This window comes from Zootoca vivipara, chromosome 5 (assembly GCF_963506605.1).
Source record: "Zootoca vivipara chromosome 5, rZooViv1.1, whole genome shotgun sequence".
Lineage (NCBI taxonomy): Eukaryota > Metazoa > Chordata > Lepidosauria > Squamata > Lacertidae > Zootoca > Zootoca vivipara.
In genome coordinates, this window is record NC_083280.1 from 16,483,275 (window position 1) to 16,499,452 (window position 16,178).

The following is a 16,178-nucleotide window of genomic DNA, read 5'->3' on the forward strand; positions in this document are numbered from 1 at the left end:
TCCTCCACATGCAGCTGCTGGGTGACCTTGGGCTAGTCACACTTCTTTGAAAGTCTCTCAGCCCCACCCACCTCACAGGGTGTCTGTTGTGGGGGAGGAGGGGAAAGGAGATTGTTAGCCGCTTTGAGACTCCTTCGGGTAGTGATAAAGCGGGATATCAAATCCAAACTCCTCCTCTTCTTCTTCTTCTTCTTCTTCTTCTTCTTCTTCTTCTTCTTCTTCTTCTTCTTCTTCTTCTTCTTCTTCTTCTTCTTCTTCTTCTTCTTCTTCTTCTTCTCATGAGGTGGCCAAAGTATTGGAGCCTCAGCTTCAGGATCTGTCCTGAAGGGGACAGGTTAGTTCAGTGCAAATGTAGCAGAGGTTAGGAGCACTAGATTGGATCTGCCATTGTGTCTGTACCACACCTCTCTATCTCCCGGTAAGGAGCATCAACATGGTCAGGTGAGCAGCGTCACATCTACACACCCATATCTTCTGCAGCTGAAATCATATGATGGATTTAAGGCATACCAATACAGTTCTGATTCAGGTAGCTGAATGCATCATTTTAAAATTTCTAATTTCCACAGTGGATACGTGCAAGGAGCTCCAGCCCATATGGACCCTCCTCAGTAGTAGGTATGCAAGAGAAATATGTTTAGTTTGCATTTCATACACACCTGCCTAATTTGTGCCTCCAAAACCAATACATAAACTGATATGCAGCTTTCCTTCAAATTTCACATTTGAAGTTTTGTGATAGTTCTTCAACCCCCCAAAAAATCAAAAATACAAATTCATATGTACACAAAAATATTTATATTAGTGAGAAAACATAGAAATGCATTAAGTTAGGGGACATTGCTTGCACAATGTGTACATTTGGTAAAATTGCATACAAAAATTGTATATATTAGAGGAAATGTGCATGAAAAGGAGTGTGAATTTTCATGTACTGTACAATTTTGTGGATTTTTTCATCGCAAACTGATGCAAAAATAGGCTGACTTGAAACTATGATGGGGGGGAGGGACTGAAATTGACAGATTCGTCCATTCCTACCCACTTGTCCACACAACCTACAGATGTTTGCATGTTGCATAGGAATATCGCATGGGAAAATGTTCCTGAATTTCTCTGCACCACTTCCTGTCTGTGCATTGCAGAGCCAGACTGGGAATGGGAAGCTGTTGACTAGCTTCCAGCAAAAGTTAGACTGCCTTGTTGCCTCAGACTAATGACTGTGTTGTCCATCATCCTGTTTCAACAGCAGCCAGCCAGATGCTTGTAGAAACATATGGACAGAGCATAAAGATAATAGGCGTTCTTTGTTGTTTGACCGCTTTTTGGAACGTTGAGTATAGGGAGCTGCCTTTTATCAGGTCTTTGTTCATTTAGCCCAGTGTTGTCTACTCTAATTGGCAGTGGGCATGGCTTCGGGCAGAGGGTATTTCTCATCAACAGCAATTTGATTCTTTTTGGGGTTTTTTTTACAACTGGAGATGCCAGATTGAATCTGAGACCTCAACCCCTAAGCTATGGTTCCTCCCATAACAGACTATTGCCCCAGTACTCTGTTATGTACTTGCTCCCAACTGAATCTCACCATCCTGTGGGTGCAAAAAGTTACACAGGAACAGCTTGCCAATATACCTGCAGAAAACAATTAAACAAATATAACAAAACAATACTTTTGCCCACTACTGATGCCACTAGAATGGACTGGCAGCTGTGTGTCATAACAATAAGTGTTTTATGTGTAAAATTGGCCCATTATGCAGCTCAGAGCAGGAGATGAAATTCAAAACCTGTTCTCTTACCTCCTATTACATCTTTATACTAGACCTACTAGGGGTCTGCAGTCTTGATTTTGGCAGATAAATACCAACACACACAACATCCCTCCTGCAATCCACAGACCATGTGAGACTGCATTCCCCTCCAGGCTGTCTGTGCCAACTGCTTTCTCTCTTGCATGATCCCAACCAATCTTTCCCTCTCCTTCTTAGGCCAATTTCCATTACCATCTTGAGATCTGAACCTTCCTCTTTGTCTCTCTCACTCCTACCTCTTATTTAATGGGTAGGTGTTGTTTTGCTTACTCTCGCTCTTCCCTTAGTTTTGCCTCCCATCCTTGACACGTGCACTATAGTGGCAAGCCTTCACTGACACAAGTGCAATGCAATGTAGTAAAAGATTGGATCTTAGGATTGCTGCATTGATTCCTCAGCATGTCTCCCTGGAATATGATTCATAAGCCAATTTCAATTCCTTAAAAAAAAAGTTAAAGTATCATCTGCTTCTTCCTTGAGATTTCAGATTTATGTAAAAATGGAAGCTCTATATGCTGTTTTTCTTTTGCATTAGGATTCTGTCCAACTTCCAATTCCCAATTTAGATTACATGCTCAGAAAGCAACTCCAAACGTTTACTGCGTTTGAAGGTCACAGCGCTATTGATTGATTTCCAGTTATAATGTATGTTGTCCTAACATAAGGAGCGGGTGAGGGTTTGCATGGCTGTTTTTTCTTCTCCAAAATCTGGACTAAATCCAAAAATGTGAGGATCAAAGCATCTGGACTTGTTGCTTTTATGTTTGGCACATAAAGAGGCTGGCAGTCCCCAATGTGGTCTTGGCTGGGCTCAAGTTGTTTTCCTTCTCTGATGTGAAACAGTTGGGACTCACAGACCCTCCAACACTTAAAGTGGACTAAATAAAAACTGGCTTTTAAACTTGCCAAGTGCATGAAAGTGCCAGTCCCTACAGTTTTTCAAAAGTTATTAGCTATGGCATGCTTTTTCCCTTCCCTTTTCTTATTTTTTAATGAAAATATGTTCTATAAAATTGGACATTTGCTTTAGAAATAGGTAAACTCATTTCACAAGTCTCAAATTACTGTTTTTGATCTGGCTTCAGTCTCTCTGGTCAGTTGGATAATGTGATGCCCACATGTCTTTGATAACTTCAACGGAGCTGAAATTGGCTCTGGCTTTTACTACAGGAGACCAGCCCCTTATTTTGCAATGTGTGAAGTTCTTGAGAAGGTGGTGGTCAAGTGGAAAGAGTTGCATGTGGTTACTGAGGGTGGGTTCAGAGGTTTGCTGTCACTTCCTTTACATGGAGTGTCCTTAGCAGCCAGGGACACAGCCAGTGTGGAATAAGGAATGCCTGACCTGATGTGCCTTGGTTAAACTGCTGCTTCCTGGTAGCAATTTGTGAGAGTGTGGGAGCCCAAAATGTACTGTGCAGTCATGCTAGAATAGATCAGGATCAGATGCTACTTTCATCCATGCAGTTTCACTGGGCCATGAACATACATAATATATGCTGAACCCAAGTCATTGTGGATATACCCCCAGGGAATGCAGGAAACTACCATGCATACAGTATGCCTAACTGTATGACTGGACCCTATATCTGTTAGGCAACAGATGCTTCCGCTAGTACTCTATTGTCCAATCTGATAAACTGTTTTGGTTATATATCACCACATAGGGCCAGTCACTAAGTTTTCCAACAACTGATCCAGTACATTGATCTGCAGACCCTTTTGCCTTTGTAATACAATTTCAGTACATAAATAATGGGTCTACAGGCTGTGACTATTGCTTGTCTGGTAGCCTATTATTTATTATTATTATTATTATTATTTATTATTATTATTTCAACAACTTATACAGCCTATAAATCAGTGATATCTGTCTCTTTATTTACGTATTTTCTTTCTTCGTATTATCGCTAGAAAAACACTGCTGAAATGCATTCTTTCCACCTAAAATAAGTTAGAAAAATAGCTTGGCCCCGTACTAACACTTAGTCACAATAGCAAGTCGTATTTTAAAAAAGAAAGTTTTGATTACAATATACAGTACAAGTAAATAAGCATATGTGCAATTATGTTCTGGGTGCAATGTTTAGCAGTGAGATTTCTGGTTTTATGGGTCGCATGGTTAAAGCTGACACTGAGGGTGTGAGAACAGGTAGAAGCAGTGATTAATCCCCCGAGCACCTTTAGTACTGAAACATTCTGTTTTATCTCAGAGGAATTTCATTCAAATGGCAAACTCTGTTGTTGGATGAAATATTGGCTATTGTCTCATACCATAATAAACGGTTAAATGAGGCGTTTTTATTGAAATGAAAGCTGCCACATGCATAGTAGGAGAGAATATCGAGTTACAGCCATGAAACCATGTCAACTCAGTTCCACTAGATGCAGTGGGGCTTACTCCCTTACTAACCTGCAGTTAATCTGCACACTTAATATCCCTGACAATATAAGAGGGGGCCAAGCAGCCTAGTGCATAGAATTTGACACGGTGTTAGAAGATTTGGGTTCAAATTCACATCTACTGTAGAATCTAGGAGTCATGTTAAAAGTGTATTTAATTAACTACGTATTACAGTGATTTACACACTACCTTTCAGGATACAAGTATCAAAGATGCATTAATAAAAACCTCAATCACCATATTAATAGTTTTCCAATTGATTTATATCCCACCTTTTCATCCAAGGAACGCATGGTTGTGTACATGGTTCTCCCCTGCTCATTTAATCCCCACAACAAGTCTGTGAGGTGGGTTAGGCAGAGAGGCAGTGACTGGCCCAAGGCGTATGTGGTTCATGGCCAAGTTGGAATTAGAACCTGGGTCTCCCGGGCCCTAGTCTGGCACTCTAACCATTACACCACACGGGCTCTCATGATGCATCAGGCTCCTTTCCACAGGCCAATTGGTGGGGGAGGGAGCAAGGGTGTAGTTCTGGTGGAGGAGACCCCGAGGTCTTATTTGTCTTCCTTTTTCAACAGGAATCCCCCCACCACACACCTTGGGGAAGGCTAAGCCAGAACTTTAGGAAATCCAGCAGTTCTGCCCCTTTTCACATCTGTGAAGCAGGCATATGAGCCTAAACCCAAATATGTTGTATGCTGTTACTCTTTTACCTATTAACAATCTGGAGGGAAGGGTTATGGGAATAGGTCATATCACAAACATGTTATGTCTGCATGAAACGTCACGTTGCAGGCCCAGCGCTGGCGCCTTCCCTGATGGGTGCATACGTCTATATTATTCAATGAAAATCCTGCCCAGTGGCCAGATACATTCAGGTGGGTTGTTGGAAAGGGGAGGACAGTAGTCCAGGAAGCACAGAGACACTGCAACTAGTCTGTCAACACTTGAAAAATCCATTACGAAGTTCAAATAGGAAAGCAGGTTATGGAAACATCAGCTTAAGACAAACGTTTCCAGTCACTAGGACTCCATTCATTATATGCCTGAGTGGTTCCAGGAACAACAGAAAGAAAGCTATGCGGTATTATAATGCCAAGTACAAGAAAGGCAGTACGGATGTTCTCTTGAATCTCACTCATGGCAATCTCCAATTTTTCATGCTTCCCCTGCTTTGACCTGCTGCTTGGTCTCCCTCTGGAGTTTGGTGCTGATGGCTTGTCTTTGATCAAAGTGCTGCCACTTTCAGTGGGTACAGTGTGGGAGGAAGTCAATTTAGCACCCTTTCAGTGAATAAATACTGCCTGGCTTTATTTACCCACAGTGTCACTTTCTAGAGAAACACCAATTCTTTGCCTGACCAGGCCTCTGTTCATATGTTATCCAGCGTAGCGATCATCTTGTGATTGCTCTCACCCTACACCCAGTAGCGCATGAAGAAAGATTCTTATGCCCACAAAATAAAATACGGTAAACGAATAAATAATGTAGGAGGACCAGCTTGTATTTTACTAGTCAAATAAAAATAAAATATTTGTATTTGCAGATACTACAGTTAGTTGCTGGCATCCGTTTGTCTCAAGAGACAATGGAGTGCGCCTCCAGGAGTGAAGTCAAACCCTTGCGTTAGCAGCACCAAAGTGACCTCCCCGGGACACAAGCCTGGACAGTGTGCATGGAGATCCTGGGCTGACAAGACCCCCCTTTTGGCCTAGATGCAAACTCTATAGGTAAAAAAAAGTAAAGGACCTCTGGACGGTTAAGTCCAATGAAAGGCAACTGGGGTTGCGGCACTCAATTCACTTTCAGGCCAAGGGAGCCGATGTTTGTCCACAGACAGCTTTCTGGGTCATGTGGCCAGCAAGACTAAACCACTTCTGGTGCAGTGGAACATCGTGACGGAAACCAGAGCGCACGGAAACGCCGTTTACCTTCCCGCCGCAGTGGTACCTATTTATCTACTTGCACTGACGTGCTTTCAAACTGCTAGGTTGGCAGGAGCTGGGACAGAGCAGCGGGAACTCATCCTATCGCAGGGATTTGAACCAGCAGCCTTCTGATTGGCAAGCCCTTGAGGCTTATTAATGGTTTAGACCACAGCGCCACCTGCATCCCTGTAGGAAACACGGAAAGATAGGGAAGGTGTACTGGAGGTGGCATCACTCTGTACTTTCCCAAAATGAGGGGATTGCTAAAAAGGAAGTTGGAAGGCAAAGTCAAGAGGGTCAAATCATCCTTAAATGCTTGGGTGTTGTTTAAAACCACCACAATAAAAAGTAAGAAGAAACTGGAAATTCTCTGAATAGATAGATATAGAAAGTGGAGTCCCGAAGGACTAGAATTAAGGCCTCTGCTTTTAAATTTGTTCATAAATGATCTAGGGTTAGGGGTGAGCAGTGAGATGGCCAAGACTATTGATGATCCTAAATTGTTCAGGGTCATGACTGGTGACCAGCTACAGCTCAGTGGTAGAGAACATGCTTTGCAAGAAGAATATCAAGTCCCTCTCATTACAGTTAAAATTATTAGGTAGCAGGTGGTGAGATCCTGGAGTGTCCCTGCCAGTCTGACTAGATGATACTGGGCTTGATGGACAAATACATTGCTTCTTATGCACTATGGTTGTTGTTGCTATTGTTGTGTGTATATACAGTATGTAATTACTATTTACTTAAGGTCATTGAAGCTCATGCACCATTCTGTCGCTCATACTGTTTTGGAGATCTTGGCATATCTAGTGAAACAGAAGGTAAGAGGTGAACTTTGTGGTTATAAGCTCTTCTGCTGAGGTCTATACAACCCCCTACCACTAATACTTGTACCCGTCACTATACCCCCTTTCTTTATATTTTGCAAATAAGGAATTTTCTTATTGCAAATGAGGATTTTTATTACAGTGTCAAGATGATAAAGTATAGTTTGAAATCTGTATTAGTGTTGAATACAGGTAAATGTAATACTGGGAAAGCATGCATCCACATTATGCCAAGAGGAAAATCGAAACCATGGCATAGCCTTACTGTGATTATCTTCGTGACTTGTTTCCATCACTGTGAGGAAAACATGAGCAGCCTTTAGCAAATCCAAGTTTGATCAGGGGAGCTCTTTTGAAAGAAAGTAAGAAATTTCCAAACTTTTTACTAAAACCCCGACAGTCAGGATTAATAAAACAACATGCACATAGCAAGAACAATATCATCATTGCTAATCAACAATGAGAAATGTTGCCTGCAAGTCTAAACAGACCACAAGAATGTTGGAAAGAGTGAGTTTTTGCTATAGCTTGTGGTGAGGGAAGAACATTTGCTTATGCTCACAGTTGGCTAGATAGAAGAAGAAAAGGCGTGTTGCTGCTCTGTGAAGGCATTGTGCTTGGTTGGCCTCATATCCAACATAATTCTGATTTTCAAAAGCACGGGCAGAAACCTCAGGATTGAAGTGGGCAGCTGGTAACTGTCTCCCCTGCATAACTTAAGTTTTACGAAGTGCAACTTTATACAGGAAGTTATCAGCTGGGAAGGTATGTAACCTACCAACTGAGAAGTTTATGGTTAAAATGAGAGCCTGAAAGGAAACAGGTCATAAGAAAGAAGATGAACCAGTTTCCTCAGCTATCTTTCAGCCCCCAAATCGGCAAAATTCAGCTTGAAATTGCTAACTCTTTATTCTGCTGGCCAAATATTTGATGAGGTCTGGGGACACAATACAAAAATATCCTGTGAAAGTATGTCATTTCTTAAGGGGGACAGAGAGAGACTCGGATTAAAGCAGTTTTAACATGGACTAGCACCTTCCAGGTCCTCCCCATCGGCCACCAGCCATCTCTGTTGTGGGGAGCCAGTGACTCGTTGCAGCTTCAATGAAGGGCCTATGGCAGGGACAGGGCCACATTCTGTTATAGGCTACCTTATGAGGGCCAAATGCCAATAGTGGGCGTAGCCAAAGACAAAGAGGATGTGGCAATGGATGTGACCCCTACCTTTGTACAGTAGGCTACCTTCCAGCCATACCAAAGCCATTGGTTTCTGCACCCACCCACACCTCCCCATCCAGATCACTGCTCAGGGACACATTCCAGCCTAGCTGTCATGGACTGATTGGATGCAGAGGAATAGTGGGAGGAACCTGGTGGGGCACTGAGGGAAGGAGGCTCAGAGCCGAGGAAGTGGTGGTGGGACAATGATGATGAAGAAGGAGAAGACTGGGAAGAAGTGTGGAAACTGACGAGGTAATAGGGCTTCATGAGCTGGGAGAGTCTGTGGCAGACAGAAGGCAATAATCAGAGACAGAAGCTGAAGTAAGAGGGTAGGAGGAGGGAGGTCAAGAGGCAGAAATGAATCAGGTTGGTGAAGAAGCAAGGATGTCTCCCTCCTGCTGCATCAAACACCTCTCCCCCTTTGTCTCAGAACCAGAAGAGACATGAAAAGGGCAGAGGAGAGGTTAGCTGCATGCAGGCACAGTCTCTGATTACTTGGAGGAAGACCACCGGGAATGAGCTGCTCTGCTCATTAGGGCTTTTTTTCAGCCGGAGCTCACTGGGACCCAGCTCCGTCACCTCTCAGGTTGGTGCCATTGCCCTTCTAAGACAACAAGGGAGGTGTTCATGGTGAGTTCTGGCAATTCTTTTTCTAGAAAAAATGACATTGGGCCTAACACTTAATCAAGTTGTGGAGATTGTGGTTTTGCTTATAAAGAGTTAACTCCATCTTTGAGCTATGTGATTACTGACCAGCATGCTCCTATGACACTGGCAAAAGCACTTGAGCTGGGCATGGAACAGAGCTGGTGAGGCATGTTGCTTGCAGAGGGGCCAAGAACTAGGGCTAAACTTAAGGGCTGCATTTGGCCTCCAGGAGCACACCCCTGAGTTATGGAGTTTAGGGAATAGATGTGGTTTGTTTTTTTAAGCAAACCACAAAAGCTCTCCAAGCCTCCCCTGTCCCACTTGCCATCTCTAGCCCCACTGACTCACCCACCAAGTCCAGCATGGATCATAGCTGGCCATAGCTGCCAAGTTTTCGCTTTTCTCGCGAGGAAGCCTATTCAGCATAAGGGAAAATCCCTGTAAAAAAGGGATAACTTGGCAGCTATGTAGCTGGCTGAGACTTGTGCTGATGCCAGCTGAGGTGTTAGCACTGCCCACTCCCATGGAGGGCCTGCAGCTTGTGAAACCTCATTAAATAAAGAAAAAAACACAGCAATCCCTTAGCCTTTTAAAAAACCTCATAATCAGTATTAATACTACTTTTCTGGTGCCAGATGACGTGGACCACAGTTGAAAGCTTAAAAGGACAGTGGTCCTGTAAAAGATGATCTGTAACAAGGTGATTTGGTCAAAAGTGGATTTTATTTATATCACACTGTATCAGTAATTAGTGAGGCATTATTGAGCTATATGCTTTCTTCTTACTTTTTAAGTGGATTTAATTTTGTAAAAAATAAAAACCCCGACAGAACAGTTGTGAAACTAACACCACAGTGCAATAGGTCGAGAGATTTTGTCCAGTACTAGTGTAGAACATCTGCATCAAATGAGATGCAGGGTTTTATCCAACTCAGTTTTATTTGAGCAGGCCTATTGACCTTGGTCATGTTCATTAATTTCAGTAGGTCTAAGTAGGACTGATGTTGGATAGAGTCCAGAGTTCCTGTGCCCTATATCGGACTATCCCCTAAATGTCCTTTCAGATGATGGTGGTGACACATTTGAAGTTCCTTGCAAAATTCATCTGTATGTAAACATTTTTCCTGATGTTCTGGCATCATGACGTCTAAAGGGAGATAAAGGCAGTCTGTAAATAGCAGTCTGTAAATATATGAATTTTGCAATTTCCCCCACTTGTCATTATAAAAGTTTAAGGGAAAATTTCAAATTCACATCTTTATTTACTTGCCTTGTGAAACTTCAGTGTTTTTGGCTTGCTGGCCATGTTTGCTTATTTGCAGTTTGGGGAGGTTTCCTGTCATAAAATCATTACGATTTAGAAGGGATCTTGGTGATCATCTAGTCCAACCATTTGCTCAGTGCAGGATCTGCAAAGCAGGATGCTGCAACTATATCATCCCCGACATCACCCAGGCTCTTCAGCACGTGAGAGCCCACTATCTCTCAGATCAGTCTGTTCCGTTGTTGAACAACACTTGCCAATAGGAAGGTTCTCTGAATGTTTAGATTATTCCCTTCAGTTTCCACCCAAGAGATGGTCCTTCAGGTATTTGAAGACTGCTGTTATGTCTAACCTTAGTCTTCTCTTCTCCCAGCTGTGATACTTTGCTCTTTCAGTTGTTCTGAATGGTTATTTGTTAGTTGGTTTAGTTGTATTTTTACTTTGATTTCTATTTGTTTACATAGTTGGGGAATGTTCAGCAAATCCTCAAAGGGGATTTTAAAGGCAAATTTGGGTCAGCCCTTCTTTTCACAATGGCAAAGACTTCAAGAAATGGTCTACTGCATTCTGTAGTGGTGCTTCTTCTTCTGTGGCAATGCCAATAGTATGAACACAGGCAAAGGGAAAGGCAATTTGCCAAATACTCCAGAATGGTAAAGATCATCAATCCAGGCTCAACTGACCCCATTTGCAGCCTGATGTTATGGAGATGAGATGAAGGCTTGCAATTGTTTTGCTTCTTAGATACTCATGAGCATGTGTCATGCAAATGGGCCAGCGACATGAATCGCTGCCAGATGAGTCCCATGAAGTGAAAGCTGCAATCTGGAGTATTACAGTTTAGAAGTCTGTCAGGCATCATGCCATGTGCATGGCCAGTCTGTGCGCTTACCCACGTATCTTGGGAAGCACTCTGGAAGTCATCTCATGTCTGTCAGGTATGGTTCCAAGCTCTCTTTGTTACAGGAACTAATCAGAGAGACCCAGTATGGTGTTCTAAACACTTCATGATTTTCATTCGGATGTATGCTTTAGGTTGATCAAAATTTCCGTCCTTTTGTAGTGGAAAGAGGAGGGCTGGTATGGCAATAACATATATGGAAAATAGTCACAAACCATTTATAAGTCCCTGATTGTTAACAGGTGGTTCTTGCAAAAAGGAGATGATAATGGCATTTCTGCTCCCCTCCTCCCCCCAAAAGGTGCCGATAGTGTCCTGTGTGGTACCTTTTACCCTTTGCAATGGAATAAAAAACAAAACCATTTAACACCACCCTCTTTTGTGTTTGTTCACATGGGAAATGCATGTTTAGTAGGTGTGATTGGTATGTTTCTCAGAAATGGCATGTGGCAATGAAAAGTGCAGTGCATAAGGAGTTCAGTGTCAGTGGCTACCTAGATGCTTGCGGGAAACTTGCAAGCAGGAGCTGAGCACGGCAGCATTCTCTCCACTTGCCAGCAGCTAGCATTCAGAAGCATACTGACTCCAACAGTGGAGGCAGAATATAGCCATCAAGTTTAGCAGCCATTGATTATGCAGTGATTAAAATTTGCTTAAATTCTTCTTAGCTGAAAGAACACTTTGTGGCAAGAGCTTATTTTATCATAAATAACCACGCAGAGGTAGAACATAATATTCCCACATTCACCAAATGATGGCCATACATAGGCATTTAGACTCTGCTTGTCCATCTTCCGTTGGGTTACCAAAGTCACATGGCTTGCCAGATTGCTTCACCTCTTTTTTCCCTAGCTTGCAAGGTGGCTAGTGGATTCTGGGAGATTCCGCTGTGGACACAGCCAAATGGCAATAGCCTCTAAATCTTCTTGTATTAGTAGCAGGATGGCTTGCTGAAGATGGATTTTATAACTGTGGGGCACCATAGATAGATGCACAACTCATCCCAGGGTAATCTTACTAATCGTTTTAGAGTCTCTTAAAGTAATGAAGATTATATCAGTGTCAATGGATTTTGAAGAGATAAATCTCCAGTGGGAGTGCAAATGCAGCTAAATTCTGCTGCTGTCAGATAGCAAGGGCACATACATTACTGGTTGCTGGCAAAGTATCTGCTCATGCATAAAACATATTGCAATCAAGCTGCATCATCCACTTTTACTACCAAACTTGAATGGTGGGGGGCGGGGGGGGCGGAGAGAAGAGAAGTGAATTGGTGGCAAAAGCTTGTGGAGCTTAGAAGATATACTTTCTAAATTGCTCACTATTTTCCTGGACAGTTTTTCATTTTGGGGTGTGGGTATAAAAGTATTTTAGTGTTTGGGAAAATGAGAGGTTGATGGTAGAGGTTGACTTTGGCACAGTATCATGGGCGGATGATGAGATGTCTTCTCATTATAAGGACTGGCCATAGGCAGGGGAAAAATACAACACTGCCAAAAGCTGGAGTTTTCTGAGAATTATGATACAAACATGAGCTTCATTCTGCACTAAAGACAGTGAAGACAGATTTAATACATCTTGACTACTATTGAAATGCTGGTGTAACAGAGTTCTTTCAATCATCATCATCTTGTGTATCAAGTGATTGATATAGCACATTAGTGTTCAAAGGTCATCTCTCTCACACACTCAATAATCTTTACAACCTTGGAAAAGTAGTGTCATGCTCCTTCTGGGCTAATTTGTCCACCTTTGATCCCCACCCTGCGCTCAGCTCTCATCTGTGGCTCCTTGAAGCATGTCCACACACCAGGAATGGCTTCGACTGGCTGGCTTAAACCAGTTGAGGGCAGCAGATTGGTCTCAAACCCTCATTGAGTTAGGGACATCACCTGCATGCAAAGACAGGCTCTGGTGGATTGAGCGGACAAGACCAATAGTGGTTCCAACAGTCAATAAGATGGTTTCTGTATGTGCTTTAGTGGGAAATGAGGGGCAGATGGGGCTCATCAACCTGGGAAGGTAGCCCATCTAGCAGAAGGAAAACTCTGAGCCTAAACCTTCGCTGCCTTGCGGGATATCTTTGGGAGAAGAAAAGGCTAAGGAGTAAACCCTACACACATCTGGAGTGGAGACCCTAAGACAGTTGGATGGCACCTGGAACACCTCTTTCCAGCAACTCCTGCAACCAAGCTGATGCAAAACGTATTGCTCTGCTTTCCTTTCCATCAGCGAGGCCAAAATCTGGGCAGCCCAGGACCTCTATACACACTGCCCAGGCTTGCACCCCAGGAGGGTTACTTCAGTGCTGGTAACACAGCAATTTGACTTCACCGCCACCCGAGTTGCACTCTATTGTCTGAGACAGTCAGATGCTACCAAAGTATTCCACCCATATTGCAGATAGGTGGGACGAAAGCTAAGACCATCTATGGAATGTATGGTAGAAGTAAAACATTCTGCTTCAAAGCTCATTCTGCTAAAGTAGTTCTCGGCTGCTGCATTACTTGTTTTTATTGTTTTTATTTAAGACCATTTATATACCTCTTGGTTGTAATAAAACTCTAAGCAGTTTACAAGAAAATTTATTTGCTGCCTTGACTATTACTGCAGAAAGGTGGAATAGAAATTAATCATATATGCTATACATAGTTGCCACATACCTGGTAATGTTGTTCACTTTGTCGGAATAGCTTTCAGGATCACAGGCATAGATCTTTTCACCGCATCTTACTTAATCCTGTTCACTGGAAATACAAGCTGGTACCTTCTGTATGCAAAGCAATGAGCTATAATAGCAATGACTGTAGAAAGGACTAGAAAGGATTCAGCCTGTGCATTTGGGATTGCAGGACAACCTGCATTTCCTAAGCTTCAAAAAGTTCGTTTGCCAAATTATCCCTCAGCTGTGTGTTATTAAAGATTTGAGGGCATATACAGGCAATGTTAGGTAATTTTGCATCTTACCGTTCTGAATAAACAAGAGAGAAAGAGATGGTTTTGAGCACGTATTTATTAAATATTTGACCCTTGGATAACTGGGACTTGAGAAGGCTTACCCTTTGGTGTGATTTAGTAAATACCCGGATCACACACATTCTGCTTATGCAGTGAGCGGGGAAGTCAGGGTGTGCATCTTACAACCTTTGTTGAGGCCAGATCTCTATTGGTTGAACCATGGTTACATTTCTGAATACTTGCTTCAGTGACAAATGGCTGATAAAGAAGAAACACAGAAGATCCATGAACATGTTTATTTTCAGCATGATATATAGGTACAACAGAAAACACTGCATTAGTGAACACTCTCATGGCTGTTCCTGAGAGGTTGTAAGTGTTTAGTGAGCGGGCTGCAGCAGGGGCGTAGTGGGGGTGGGGCAGAAGGGCCATAGCCCTGGGGGCACAATTTTTAGGGGACACAAGCCAGGTACCTCCCCCAGGAATCTCCATCCCTCTCTGCCTGCTGCCGGGGGCCTCTGGACCCCCAAGCCTGGCCTTGCCTTGCCACTGTGTCCCCGGCCCCCTCACTGAATGGCTGCCTGGTCGGGGAGGATTTGCCTGTCAAGGGCTGCGTTGGCTGGCCAGGCTCCTTCCTACACAGGCGGGCAGGGGCAAGGTGCAGCCCCACTTGGCTCCGGAGGCCAGGAGTGAGCTGGTGTGCATGCCTTAATAAACATGCAATGAAACGCATTTGCTTCCCAGCATCACTTAATACACTGCAGCAGAGCTACCACATGAATATAATCTTAATGCGTAGTCAACCATAGTTGAGATAAGACATCCTGATGAGGAGGAAAGTGGCTGGCAACAATGGCATCCTTGCCACTTTAAATATGGGGAGGCCAGCTTTCAATCCTCTTGGTCACCAGCATTTTGATTTCTTGTACTGTATAGAGAAGCACTCTTATGGAATTTGCCCAGGATAGTGGGTTTCCCCTTCCCCTCCTGTGGGATAAAGTAGCAACGTTATAACCACTGATGCTTCTGAAATGTCTCTTTGGCTTTTAGGGAAGGAATAAGAAGGTATAATTCCCATGTTTGTCCTGCTGGCAGCTTCCAATGCTGTGTTGGTTATTACTTAGGCAAACAGAAACCTGCAGCCAATCAAAATAATATGCTTGGCAGGAAAGCTGGGCAAAGTTTAATAGCTCGGGTTCTTCAACATAAAAAGGATAAAAATGGACTAATAATTTCTGGCAGGGCGGAGCAGGGAATATTTAAAATTCTGATTGTTTTCCTATGAGGTTAACATTATGATTACTGAAGTCTAACCTAAAACATGCGGGTCTATTCCCATGAGCTGAAAGACGAGTAAAAATCTACTGGATTTAAAGCAAGGGTGCCAACTGTTCCGGGTGTCCAGGTCTGGGTGTCTCCATACTCCTTTCCAAATGCTGGACTGAATATGTTTTCTGTAAGGAAGGGCATACAGTTGAGACACTCTCCATGGCCTCAAAGCAGAAGGGAATTGCACTCACCATTTCCTCCTCCAAATCCAGAGCAGAGCAGCCCCACCAGCTGGCTGCAACAGCCACTCCATTTTAAAATGTGAACTCTGCCTACTGGCGATAATATTGCCAAAGAACCAAAGAGAAAGAGTTTGTGTGTCTGAAGTGTTATGATGCTGTTATAAAAAAAGCCATATATGGCAAACAGGCTGTACCTCGGTCAAAATGTTCCACACTGTATTAATTTTTGCACAATGTAAAATTTTCCTTCCCCTGCACCACCTTCAATGTGTTCTGGGTCTGCCCCCCCCCCCCCGGCAAACCTCCAGAGCAGATTTGGAGAGGGTGCTGGGTGTGGTCTGGGGAAGGGGGGGTCTGTATCACAACGGTAAATCCTTGCACTAATGGAACTAGGGCATTGGATACCAGCCTATATCTGGAGAAATGCAGCTGGTTTCAAAATGTACATGATTTCTCATGTACATTAGAGAGATAAGTTGACAATGAACACTCCTGTGAATGAGTAGAATATGATTTAAAAAACAAACAAACTGATGGCTGCACATTAGCCTGGGAAAGTAATTCCCTAAATGTTTTAATTGTTTTTACATACTCACAAGCATGTCATCTCTTAAGAATGGGATGAAACTTCTCATATGAATGAGCTGGCACTTGTTTTCTCTGTGTGCTGCTCCGTTGTTTGTAATTATGTTTGGCTGCATTAAACTG